The 12985-nt window shown below is 34.1% G+C and overlaps 1 long non-coding RNA gene across 1 annotated transcript; it reads left to right on the top strand.

The window, feature by feature from the left end:
• Positions 1 to 918: 918 nt before the first annotated feature.
• Positions 919 to 4566, top strand: LOC138187176 (uncharacterized). Its single transcript, XR_011175118.1, has 4 exons — positions 919 to 1086; positions 1266 to 1394; positions 4329 to 4395; positions 4512 to 4566. It is a non-coding gene; the product is annotated as an uncharacterized LOC138187176 (long non-coding RNA).
• The last annotated feature ends 8419 nt before the right edge of the window (positions 4567 to 12985 follow it).

The following is a 12985-nucleotide window of genomic DNA, read 5'->3' as shown; positions in this document are numbered from 1 at the left end:
CATCAATTCTTTTTATCGCATTATTAAAACGCTGTAATTATCATTTCATTAAATTTATACGATTGGTGTGTAGTATTTCGGATTACAATACAATTACAATACAATTAAAATGCGGTATCGTTGAAAACTCTTTAACTTATTGTATAAAGATGACAGGTACAGCAGCACATTCACGATACTGTCCTGCCATCTAAATATTTCGATGAAAATCAGAATCTTGCAATAGGAATTTAATACAACAGCGGAAGCATCGCACATTGGAGGAATAGAATACTATACATATATAGAAGGAGAGCCGTGCCACCAGCTTTCGTTATACAATTCTGTTACATGTGCTTTCTTAGTAATAAAGGTAGAGAATAACAACGAATATTGATGAACTGTTTAAGAAAAGGGCATGTTAATATAAACATGGTACAGTAATGAAGACATTAGGCAAAGAAAATAAGCGTTCGTACGAGACAAAGTTATAGGACATTAGTTTCAATTATGTGCCTTTAGTAATTATGCTTTAAAGTTATTGGGATCACAGAATGACAGTAGATATCTTTGTAGAGGAAGAAGAATAATAATTTGAACAGGGTGATTGTACTTTCCCATTTTAAAACGCTCGTTTTCTAAGGAAAGCTTAATGAATTATTAATTATTTTTATATTACATATATTATTAACAATGGATTATTTATTACATATTATGTATGTAAATAGTATAATTTAATTTCTTTCTAAACCTGTTATCCATTTACTTTGTATCTTTATTATTTTTAAATCACAATGAGTTAATTAGAGAAGATTTCCAAGGTGTTAGAATTTCAATTTGGCGCGCGGCGTTGTGTAGAACGCACACTGATCTCTCCGCCAATTAGAAATTCGCAAGGTGATGCATCTGTGGAGGGCTACTATTCCGTCGTCAACCGTCGTCTCGATGAGACGTATTTCTTCGTGTCAGATCTGTAGCGTAACCTAACCTTTCGATGGCGTCGGTTTTTCATTACTATTGTATTACTGTTTATACGTTGTGATTAATATTGTTTAATTAATGCACGTTTACTTTATCGTTTACTAAACATTTTGGTAGTAAAATCAGGTAATCACGAGACTTATTTTGTTCTTTTTTCTTTGATCGTTTATTCGATTGTCAGACTTGCCAGTAGCTTCTCGTATCTCCTTGCAAGATAGTAATCTAGATCGGTTATCGTTTCATTTTATTATAATTGGTATTAATATCATTTGTTTGGTTAATTTCTTGGTTTTTTTAATATACAGATTGTTGGTTGATTGCTGTTAATTACAGAAATGTCATGAAAGAAAATGAAGCATAAAGAATAAACACCCATATCTTTTTCACGCAGATTTGGTAATGCTAAATTTATTAATTAAATAGCAGTTACAGATGTATGTATACTTTTTCATTAGATTATTGATAATATTATATATGTTTATTTCTTGATGTGCTTGTCATGTAATTTACAATATGCATATAATCGCTTTATAACATAATTGAATCATAAATAATTATGTTGTTTATTGAGAACATAAAGATAAAATTAAAAGAGATTGAAGACTTTATATCGATTTAAGTGTCAATATTATTGTAATTACGTTTAATTATTATCAATTTCTTTCTTTTTATTAAATAACTTAAACGTGATATTTCATTGCTTCAATTCATATCATAAAATAGAGTTAGAAAAGATGAAATAATTTATTTTTACATTTTTCTGCGTTTCGAAATCGACACTCTGCGGTAGTACGGATTGTAAATATGTAACATTTTTTCTGCCGGAAGAGTACGAGGTAACTGATACGTTCAAACATGTTTCAGCCAATGCAAGACCACACGCGGATTTTGCGTAGTGCTATTATACCTTGAGGCATGTTTTATTTTGGAATTTTGATTTCTTGCAAACGTTCTTGAATATTGTTAACACGCGACATAGTTTATTATTACTAATCATGCTCTACACTTCGGTAACAAACGTCCAAACTTTATAATTCTTACAAATCAATCGTATTACATTTGTGATATTTCTGAATATTTGCAATAGTAGAAAATACTTTTTAATTCATAAATAATGTTTTACATATATACATATATATATTTTTTTTTATTCATACGTATATTTATGATATATATATGTCGGAGAAGGATTGGACTTGCGGGGCGTTCGATGAACCTTTACTTACTTTACCATCGCGGATGTAGCTAAGGTTTATTGGTACAAATGTGGACACTACAAGAGGCTATGAGTAATAGCGGCGATAGGATGGTCCAAATGATAGTAACCACGGATTCAGGTTCGATAACGAATCCACGGTCCACGGGAGGACGAGTATCAACGTAATACACGATTCGAGTAACTCAATCAGTAATTCGTACCAGGACTAACTAACTCTCTACTTCTCTAGCTCTCGATCCAAATGAAACTGCCCTTATATACTCCTGTCCCCACTTCTCGGGTCAATCTTTGTTCTTAATGAGGGCCATATAATCATTCCATACCTTTGTCAGGTACACGTCCCTCCCGTGACCGTGGCTACGTCTAGTGACCCGCTATGTCACTTCGAGCCCGAACCCATCGTCATAAAGGCCAGATTGAAACATTAGAACTATTTCTTATTTTTATTATTTAAGTGTAGCTATAGTAAACGTCTGGACTATGGTATTGGGGTTTTTCCCAACATTCCAGCCGGGAAATCCCGATGTTCTTTTATCTCCGACATATACATATGTATATGTCGGGGTGGCGTTGTGGTTAGGATTGTGGGTGTTTAGTGAGTCTTTATTGAAATTAGCCATCGTTGCGATATAATAAAGATACAGTTTATTAGCACAGGCACGGATGATACAAATTTGACAATCGACTACGGCGATTAGGCACTCGCGATACTAGTAACAATGGTCTCGGGTTCGATAACGAATCCGCGGTCAACGGGATGATGGATGAACGTGCTCGCGAAGTCTAAGTCTGAACAATAATAATTCGTAAAGACGTTGCTCCTTTAGTCGACGAGATCGCGCGAAAGAATGCCTTTCCCGTCCCGATGATGCCACAGAGGAAAACTATATCGGGGTGTGTCTAAGGGCACGAGATCATCAGATTCGTCGAGGATAGCCTTCGTTCAGAGAGTAAGGGAAATCGGCGTTGCTGCTAATTGGTCAATTTCCATATCGGTGGTTAGAAAAGATGCTAGCCGCCCTCGAGGGAAAGTTGCTAGTGGGAGACGCCGTTCGTTGAAAGAAATAGATCTCCCCTATCTTCCCGTAGTTGAGACAAAGACTGTTTATCTGTTTGAAGGATTTTAGGTAACTAGATCTTAGTGTTTATAACGGCCCTCGGGCTAGCTGATCACGTACTGTGGAGACACATCGACATCTGGCAATCATCTTACTCGAAGAATAGGGACTGCGTGTGGCCACGGGTCAGAGACCGTTGGAATGTTTACTGTCGTGTGTCGCCAGAGATATTTCTTTTAAGGAGAGCTATAGAATTACTTCATACCTTTGTTAGGCAAAGCGTTCATCCCTTGACCGCGGGCACGTTGGCGACCGACTGTCGCCTCGAGCCCAAGCTCACTATCACAAATCTCGCACAATTACAATTAGGTTGAATAACTACAATTGTTTAATTACAGCTATAGTAGACTCCAGGTTACAATGTTGCGGGATTCCCCAGCATTCAGAGGCTCCGGTGTTCTTTCCTCTCCGACATATATATATGTGAGTACACGCACACACACATATTCCATTTTTTAACAATATTTATAATACTTCTATTAATGGAATATGAAAAATAATCACATATTTTTAAAAGGGGGATAGTATTTCCCTAACAAACGCTCAAATACAAATAAGAAGGAAGATATGAAAATATTTTTTTATTTCTTTTTCTATTACACTAATTTACACTAATTCAGTTTTATGTGCAGAGGATTTTTGTGATTGCGCGCAATACAATTGGTAGAATTACTGATTGCTCCGTAATAGATCTTCAAATGTTTTTCAGAGCACACTAGCTCTAATTGATTATCGATTATCACGCTCGAAACTAGTTTTGAAGTTTTATGAAGTAAATAATTTGTATGCGAAATGAGTCATTTGTTCGTAGATTGTAATCTAAATGCGCGTGTTAAAGTCCTTTATTTTTTCTTTTTTTAATACATATTTTTTTATATAAATTCCTTTTTGAAATTAGAATCAGTGCTTCGTGCAAAAGGATTTAGTCTCTCCAATATTAAAGAATACAAGTATCTTGAATATCGTGCTTATTATTAACACTACTTTTTCTAAGAGCAAGTTAAGAAGAAGTAATTTATGTCTTGTTACAGACTTATTATCTGAATATCTACTTATTATTATCTGAGAGGATCTAGCAATGCTTCAAAATTTAAAAGCGTAAATATCTTTATACATTGCATTTGAATTAATTTTATTTTTTTTTATATTCAAAATTTTCTAATAGTTAATACTGTCTTTAGAAATAATTTATAATATTTCATATTTTGTTAAAGATAGTCGACATACTCTACTTCTTCCTATCTTCTGGTGGGAATCTAGCTATGCTCCGCTATGCTAGCAGCCAAAAGTGTAAATATCTTTGTATATCATATTTCAATTAATACTATTTTCCATCTTATCATTAAAATTTTCCAATAATCAACACTATATCTTTAGGGATAAATTGTAATATTCTACATTTTGTTAAAGATGTTTCACACCCTTCTCTGCTTTTTCCTATTCTCTGGGGAGGATCTAATGGTGCTTCAGAAGTCAAAATTATAAGTATCTTCGCATACTATATTATATTTCAGTCAATCTGGCCGAAGTTTTTCTATTGATGTAGAACTCTCTGAAATAATTGACATTGTACATTTAAGAATAACTGTAACGTTCCACATTTTTTTAAAAATTGTTCACAGCCGTCGTCCTCGTCGAATTTGATGGTCCATGCTTGATGACGACCATCGTAATGATTCCTTCTGGGCTACTGCAATATTGATGGTAATATCCTCTGTGTTCAATGGTGAGTCGCATACATTTTTATTCTTCCAGTCATTCAATCATGTCGTAGGATGAAAGATACGAGTCGACACGTGTGATTGGTTGTATTTTTCGTCGAATTTTTTGCGAGCATACTGACCGCTGGTATTTATTGTACCCATAAATAGTAACACATAGTTTTGTGATTTATTTATTAGTTCAGAATAGGTTTTGTTGCACATCGCGGTTTTTGATAGTTAATTCAAACGCATGTATTTGATAATTTATAAAATTAAAACGTCTTCAATATGAATATTTATAAAAACTAAATATTCATGCAAATATACATCTATATAAATGTCGGGTTTACATTAGAATTAGGGTTAGGGGCGTGAAACGAATCTTCGTTTGGATTACACAGTGTCGTTATGCAATAGAGAAGACATTGACTAATGCAAATACGATTATTATAGGATTAGACAAGTAACCGTGGTAATTAGATACTCGAGAAACTAATGACAATGATCCTAGGTTCAATAACGAATCCGCGGTCAACGGGACGATAGATGAACATGTTCACAAAATCTAAGTCGGACTCTTTGTTAAAACGGGGAATATCCACCGAGCGTACAGACGCTAAGTAAGTCGCTAATACGATCTCGCGAGAGAATGACTTTTCGTCGCGATGACTCAACCAATACTCACAATCCTGACCTCAATGTCTCTCCGACATATATATATAAGACAATTCGGATTTATTGTAAATTAAGGATAAATTTATGGTTAGGAAAGATGTTTTTGAGTTAGAAGGCTAGTTATTTTATTGTTAAATGGGAATAAATTTAAAATTAAAAATTGAGATAGGTATTTTTTTTGTTACAGAGTTGCTTAATAGTTACTTTTTAGTGGAGATCTTATATGATATCTATATTGTTAGGGACGGATAAATTTACAGTTAGAAAATCTGTTTTTGAGTTAAGCAGTTAATGAATAGTTATTTTTTAGTGAAGATTTTATACGATATGTGACACGATAACTATTATACTATTACTATCTACTAAATACAATAATTAATTGTGTATTTATTTATGATGTATTAATAGCTAAGTGCATGTGTAATTACTGGTTGGCATATATAGTTAGTAACTAAGTAATAGAGTAATGTAATAATGTAATAAAGTAGTTAATAAATATATAAATCATTTGTAAAACATTTAATTCTGTTTTCCCCATCTTACGCTCGTTAATTGTCAGTTACTCTATAATTTTTTTAACCCTGTATGAAACAGTATCTCATATAGAATTACATAATTAGTTTAAAATTTAATTTTTAGATTAGCTTCCCCTGTCAGTTTTCCTTGAATCTTCTTTTATTGCATGTTTTGCATAACGATCAAAAGACTGAACGTTTTGCAAACACACGCTATGAGGAGAATTTTTTTACATACTAATGTTCCAAATTTAGTTTCGATGTTTGCTCGTAAAAGAAAGGTGGATGGACCAGTATATCGTTATTCCAGTAAGCCCTTCGAGGGTCTCAAATCGCAGTACCTTCACTTGGTGAGACTTGGACAATCGTATTATTTGATATACAATTACTAATTGTGTCATTATATACAACCGCTGCCTCCAAGTTTATTAACTTAATTTTATGAAATAATAGTATTATTTCTCATATTGTCAATTTCGTATCATCGCATTTGATGGGAAGCTTTTTGTTAGAGATTATAGTTAATAGATAATATAATAATAATACAATTATGCATTTTATAGCTACGATTGCAATTATATTTTTATATAATTAGAATTCAGAATTATTTAAATATGTATTAAAAATCGTGAAGATTACATCAGTTGTTAATTAATTTCATTTCTGCAACTTTCGTCGCACTTTCATTCCAATATACTTCCTATCTAGTAAAATGAAAGTCACAGCAGAGATGTAAAATGCGAAAACAACGGTAAATAGGATGACATGTTGCTTCCTAGATAATTTACGATGCTACTCGTGCAAATCGTTATCTCGATTCAAAAGACTAATGAACAAGCTTCGTCAAATTAGTTCCTCCCCATTGTATCCGGATAAACAGAGAAGATATAATTAGTTGGGCCGAAATAATACAGCCTTCGGGCGTGTAAACTTCTATTAGTCTTGCTGTTTTATGTTAATTAGCATTCTGTGTAATTTTACTGTGTGACGTATTCGAAATTATAACGTTTTTCGTTAAATAACTATCGATGTAATCGCTGGAAAATTCTCTACCTTTTCTACGACGTTTCCACGACAAAAGTCTTAGTTCTCTAATTTTCAAAATTTCATTTCGTTCATTTATCACGATTCGTTGAATATCTTTTGAATATCTTTTCTTGTATTAGTTAATTAATATCCTCTTTCGGTATACACGGTAATAATATAAGATGTAGAAGCATAATAGGGGATGTTAATAGGAATAAACAGAAATATAGAAAAAATAGAAGTCCGAAAGAGTTCAATAAGTATCATGGAAACGATACTTCTATTAGACACAGAGAAATGGAAGGTAATATCAGTGTATAAAAGAGGTGTAGCAACAAAATTATCGGAAATATTAGAAGAAATAGGGTAGCAAAAAGATACCGAAGAAAATCTGTTATTCAGAGGCGACTTTAACGCTAAAACGAGAGCCCAATGGGAAGTGCTATGGAACGGTGAGAAGGAGGATAGACCAAGGAACTCCAAAGATAAACACGTGAACAGCCAAGGAGAACAGCTCATAAGATTAATAGACAAGATGGGTTAGAGCATCCTCGGCGGTAATATAGAGGGTAATATTGACCGAGATCACACTTCTGCCGTAATAATGGATACCTCGGCAGTAGATTATGGAATACCGAATGAGGCAACATGGGAAAAGATAACGTGCAGAAGAGTAGCGTGCAGAATAGAATCGTTTTCATTTAGAAATAATTGCGAAGACGTTCATAGAGAAGAAAAGGGTGGAAGAACATTTGTCGGTAAACGGAATCAAGAAATGCAAGGAAAGATCAGAAATATTAAGATTCGAGGAAAGTGAGTTTTACAAGATGAAATAGCCGAACAAGGGGCACATCGATATTTAAATATCGTTGGACAAACAGCGTATAAAATAGTTATTGGTTAATTTCGAATACCTATAAAACTCAATATATCTCCTCTATAGAAAATTGTCTTTCCAACAACTTTTCAAAATATTATAAAGCGATAGAGCTCGTTAAATAACGCTGACCAAGAATCAAGTCCACCATACAAATTTCATGTAAAGAGGAATGAGCAGATAGCACAAAGTGTGCAAGAAACAAATTACATTTTCAGATTTATCCTCAACGAAAGAAGAAGTGCTGTAAACAAATGCGCATCACGAAACTAGAATGATATTTCTGCGGACTCACATCCATTCCCACCCTTCAAAACAATCCCATTCCCGTTGGAAGAAAAAACAATGAGATAGAGAAAACTTAATCTTACACATAAAACTCGACCGCTTGCTCACATATGTACATATATAGAAGGAAAAATTCTCTCACCTCTGTGAGCAGCGGCAAGAAAGCTGCTTTGCATCGAGTAGAAATCCAATTTCGAAGCGGAAAAAACGCCCGGAATCCGATTCTGCGAATAACAGATCGATAACGCGACGCCGGAACCAGTAGCATCTCTCTTTCACTATTACGTATCCCACTGATGGAGGACGAAAGAACCAGTTTTAATCTGGAAGGATCAAGTGTGATCGACAAATGTTCGATGGTGAAAACGTTCACACCAGGTTGGATTAGCGAGATTAGTTAAATTCGGGGTAACATGTGTCCCTCCTATCGAGTCCCTGATCACGGATGGTAGATGTGGAAATCCAAGTTTGAAAGCATATGTAACAAGAGTAAAAGTCAAGCAACCAGAGCAACTATACAAAAAAATTTGGACATAGTATGTAGTAAAAGATTGATTTTTTTCATTCAATAGACAAATTATGAGTACTGGGGAAACTTTGAGTTATCGTTTTCGTAATTTAATAAAAAAGGTCGAATATAGTTAAAGGTTAAGATTCTTTTTATTAAATAAATAAATTAGCATTAAGAGTACTGGAAAACCTTTTAGTAATCATTTTTGTAATTTTATAAAAAAAAGGTCGGTTGTAATTAAATGTTAAGATCTTTTTTATTAAATAAATATTTTATTAAATAAATAAATATTTTAGTAACCGTCTTTGTAATTTAATAGAAAAGGTCCGGCGTAATTAAAGATTAAGATCTTGTTTATTAAATAAACAAATTAGAATTACGAATTTGAGGAAACTTCGAAGACTTCGTCGAAGATACAAGATTCGTCGGGACTTTCAAACGTCATTTCGAAACGTATCAAATTTTTCGCCACATGTGTTCGCATTCGAAACGTTTTAGAGCGATACGTATGTGCATACTGTTATTTCCGATATCGTGTAAATCGGAAATAATGAATGTAGATATGGAAGTTTGGCGAGATACGTGTCAGGGGTGAAAACCGTGAAAACGAGGTTGCAACTGATCCAGATTGCGCCTAGGGACGACATCGAAGCTGGGGTATTTGGACTGAACGCGAATCACGTGTCACCAGTCAATGGCAGAATTCATGAAGTGTATCTGTAAACAGTGGGCGAGGGACTGAGGAGAGCTACCAGGAAGACGGAGAAAGGCGACAAAGGAATTGTAAGATCGGACGAAATAGTAAGGTAGGAAAAAGGAGAGGAGGGAGGCAAAAGAAAATTCGGAGCGATAAGTTTGCGTAGGCAGCTGCTGGAAAAACACGCTCGAATAGCGGAGTCAGGAAGTTCGGAAATTCCAACAGGGTTTAAGTTGCCCGAGATTTGGCCAAGCTTGACGGGAATTTTGATTTCGGCGAGTAAAGGAGGTGGGTTTCTTTTGACTCGATGGAAGCTGCTGGACAGAAGTTTCTCCTATGCCGAGGGTGAAGGATGGGATAGAGGTGGATAAGGAAGGATATCTAGTTAATCAGTAGGATTTTAAGTTCGGGTGGTTGCATGGAAAGATAGGGATTCTGAAAGCTTCTAAAGCAGTAATTGTGTATTCTAGATTCAACATAGAATTTGATAACGTTTTATTGTTTAATTGCCGTTTCGCGTAATGGCACTATTTTTCTTTGGAACTTACAAGTCTCTCAAGATGTAATATTTCATTCAATTAATGAAAAGTATATCGAACCAGAAAAGGATTTTAGTGAAAACTTAAACTCAGGAAAAAGTGAAATCACATGCCAGAGACATAATTATAGTACAAAGTACTAATTGTGAATTTATTGGTTGTCAGTTTGCAATATTATAACATACAGTTTCACCTAATAATTCGGTCTAGTGTGACCGAATAATTGCGGGTTGAAATTACAACTGAAATGTCGGTAATTAATTAATTTAAATGAGGTAACAAGCGGAATAATTCATGTCAAATTGAAATTCATTAACGAAATATCCTTCTTGCCGCAGAAATGGTTAATTTACAAATGTGGATTCGTTTCAAAATTCCCAAAGGTATAGATCCGAATTTGCCTTAAGCCACGAGGCAAAAATCATATGATAATGTGAGGTCCGCGCGGCTTTCTTTGTCGATTAATTTATCGAACTTCTTGGATGCGCTTTAAACTTTAGGAATATGTCGATCTCGGTGATTTCTCCTCAATCCTCGTTTTACAGCTTTCAACACCAGAATCGCGTCTTAGAAATTCTTGAATAATTGCCAGCTGCTTCAATTCCGTATAAGAAATTAGAATTTAAAGGAAGGTGCCGAGAGCCGCGAGTGTCGTAAGTATGTAAACTTCTAATGAAGATCTAGCAATAGTAGGAAATGCTGTATGCGTGTGTATATGCTCTGCTTCGAAACTAAGGAGCAAAAATAGAAGTATGAAGAATCGGATAATGAATATCGGAGTGCAATGCCGAAATTACGATTCTTATAAAAAAAAAAAAATGCTAAAACGCACGCATTTTATTATATGAGTTAACTGAGAAGAAAGGAGTTCAACTAAATGACAAATATTTCTTCGTAGTGTGCAAATTTTAAAGTTTCATGATGGAATATAGTCATAGAAATTTCAGGGGAACGGTGATCGCTTAGATGAGAGCACAAAAGAAATATCTGATTGACAGAAGCTGCTCGTAAAACACGGAATCGAGTTAAAGACCTAAGCTTAGGCTCAAGGCAAGCGTGCCAAGTTAGTTTTACGTTTCTTCCGGAGGTAGTAAAGTGTAGAGAGATACGAAGGTTGTTGTTTGACAAGTTTGATTCTATTGCTATGATTAACATATCATATGAAACGAAGAAAGTAACTCAGAATAAAAAAAGTTCCTTATATTTAGTTCTGAAATTTCATATATATAAATAATTTTTCCAATGAAACTTTCTGTACTTTTAAAAAGTGAACATCTACAGTAAAGTTTTTTAAACTTCATTCTTTCAATTTTAATTAAACGCTTTAAAAGGTCGTATCCTTTTTACATCGAAACTCTTCCACCGAAGTTTTTTCATCTTTCTTTCATCTGACTTTATCGAAATATTCTATGACATTAAAAATCAATCAATCGTTCAGCCATAAGCTTCGTTAAAGAATTTATCGTCAAGAGAACATTCGTTGATGCAGAATCCCATAACACCAATTGCCAACGCCCAGCTCGATCGTCCCATTTTTCTATCAGGTTCTAATTGTACTTCCCATAGATAGAATTCATTGGGAATTTATGAATACGATTCCTTGCAGGCAATAAAGTTCCTGAAGATACCGTTACGACGCGTAGAATATACCATAATACATTTGTCGAAATACTGAAGAAAATACCAATAACTTCTTCAATGTTCTCTTATAACACAGAACTTTTTCAAAAGTGTAGAACGTTGTCAAAATTGACTAAAGGGTGTGCGATATTTTTCAAACTTCTCCCAATAAAATGTTTCTAATCATGTAACTAGTATGAGTAGAAAACTTTTAATCCTTGAAGATATATTAACGAGATATATTTGAACTTTTAATATCAAGTATAATGAATTTTTATTCAAATATTTTACTTCTAAAAAATACGTATAGTATAGTTTATTGAAGGATTAAACTGAATCTCCGAAATTTATATCTCCGAAATTGCCTAAATTTTAGTTTTTCTACAGTTTTAGTTTTCATATCGCATGTTTGTTAGAAAATATAGAAATTTTTTTTATATTGCTTCCTATAAAGTACCACTCGTATTGTTATAACGGCATATTTCCATTTTTCCGCTTCCTCGGGAAATTCCATTTCTTTTTAAAATATTGCATCAATCCCGCTTGTGTTTCAGAAATAGGATTGTAAAATATGGTAATAATAAAATATTTTTACAGAATATTACAGTAACGCAGAATAGACGATTTGGTGAGTACCTGCAATTTTTTTAAAACTGTAATATATTGAAAAGCGCTATTTAAAAGTTAAAATATCATTAAAAGGTGTCATAAATAATTCTAATGACGTGCGTTCAATTTTACTTTAAAACTAAAGCTGAATCTAACTTAAAACTAACTGTATAAACGCAAACTAAGAAAGTAAACAGAGATCCATTAAGAAAGAAGTTCAATTTAATATTTTCTAAAAATCAAAATCCAAAAACCAAAAATAACGAATAAAAGATGAATTAAAAAGGAGGAATTTAGTAATTAACCGGATCGTTGCACGTATCTAACTCATGGTTTGTGCTCGGTAGTTTTTTAATTTCTTTATCATAATTGGAATCTCACTTATGGTTTAAAATATATTATGGATTCTTTTTTGTGGCGTGCTTCCTTGATTGTGATTAGGTTTGCCAGGTTGGCACGAAAGCCAGTACGGCTTCCGGAAGGGATGCTCAACGATTGACGCGGTCAGACGCGCGCGGGCACTCACGGAGGACATGGTTTCCCGGGACGGCGTGGCGCTGGCGGTCTCTCTGGACATCGTCAAGGCGTTCAACTCCATGCCGTGGGACAGGATAGTGGCGGTCCTGGA

This window comes from Bombus flavifrons, chromosome 14 (genome assembly GCF_040668555.2).
Source record: "Bombus flavifrons isolate JBK064 chromosome 14, iyBomFlav1_principal, whole genome shotgun sequence".
Lineage (NCBI taxonomy): Eukaryota > Metazoa > Arthropoda > Insecta > Hymenoptera > Apidae > Bombus > Bombus flavifrons.
Note: the sequence above shows the minus strand (reverse complement) of the source record. Positions and strands in the feature narration are given on the sequence as shown.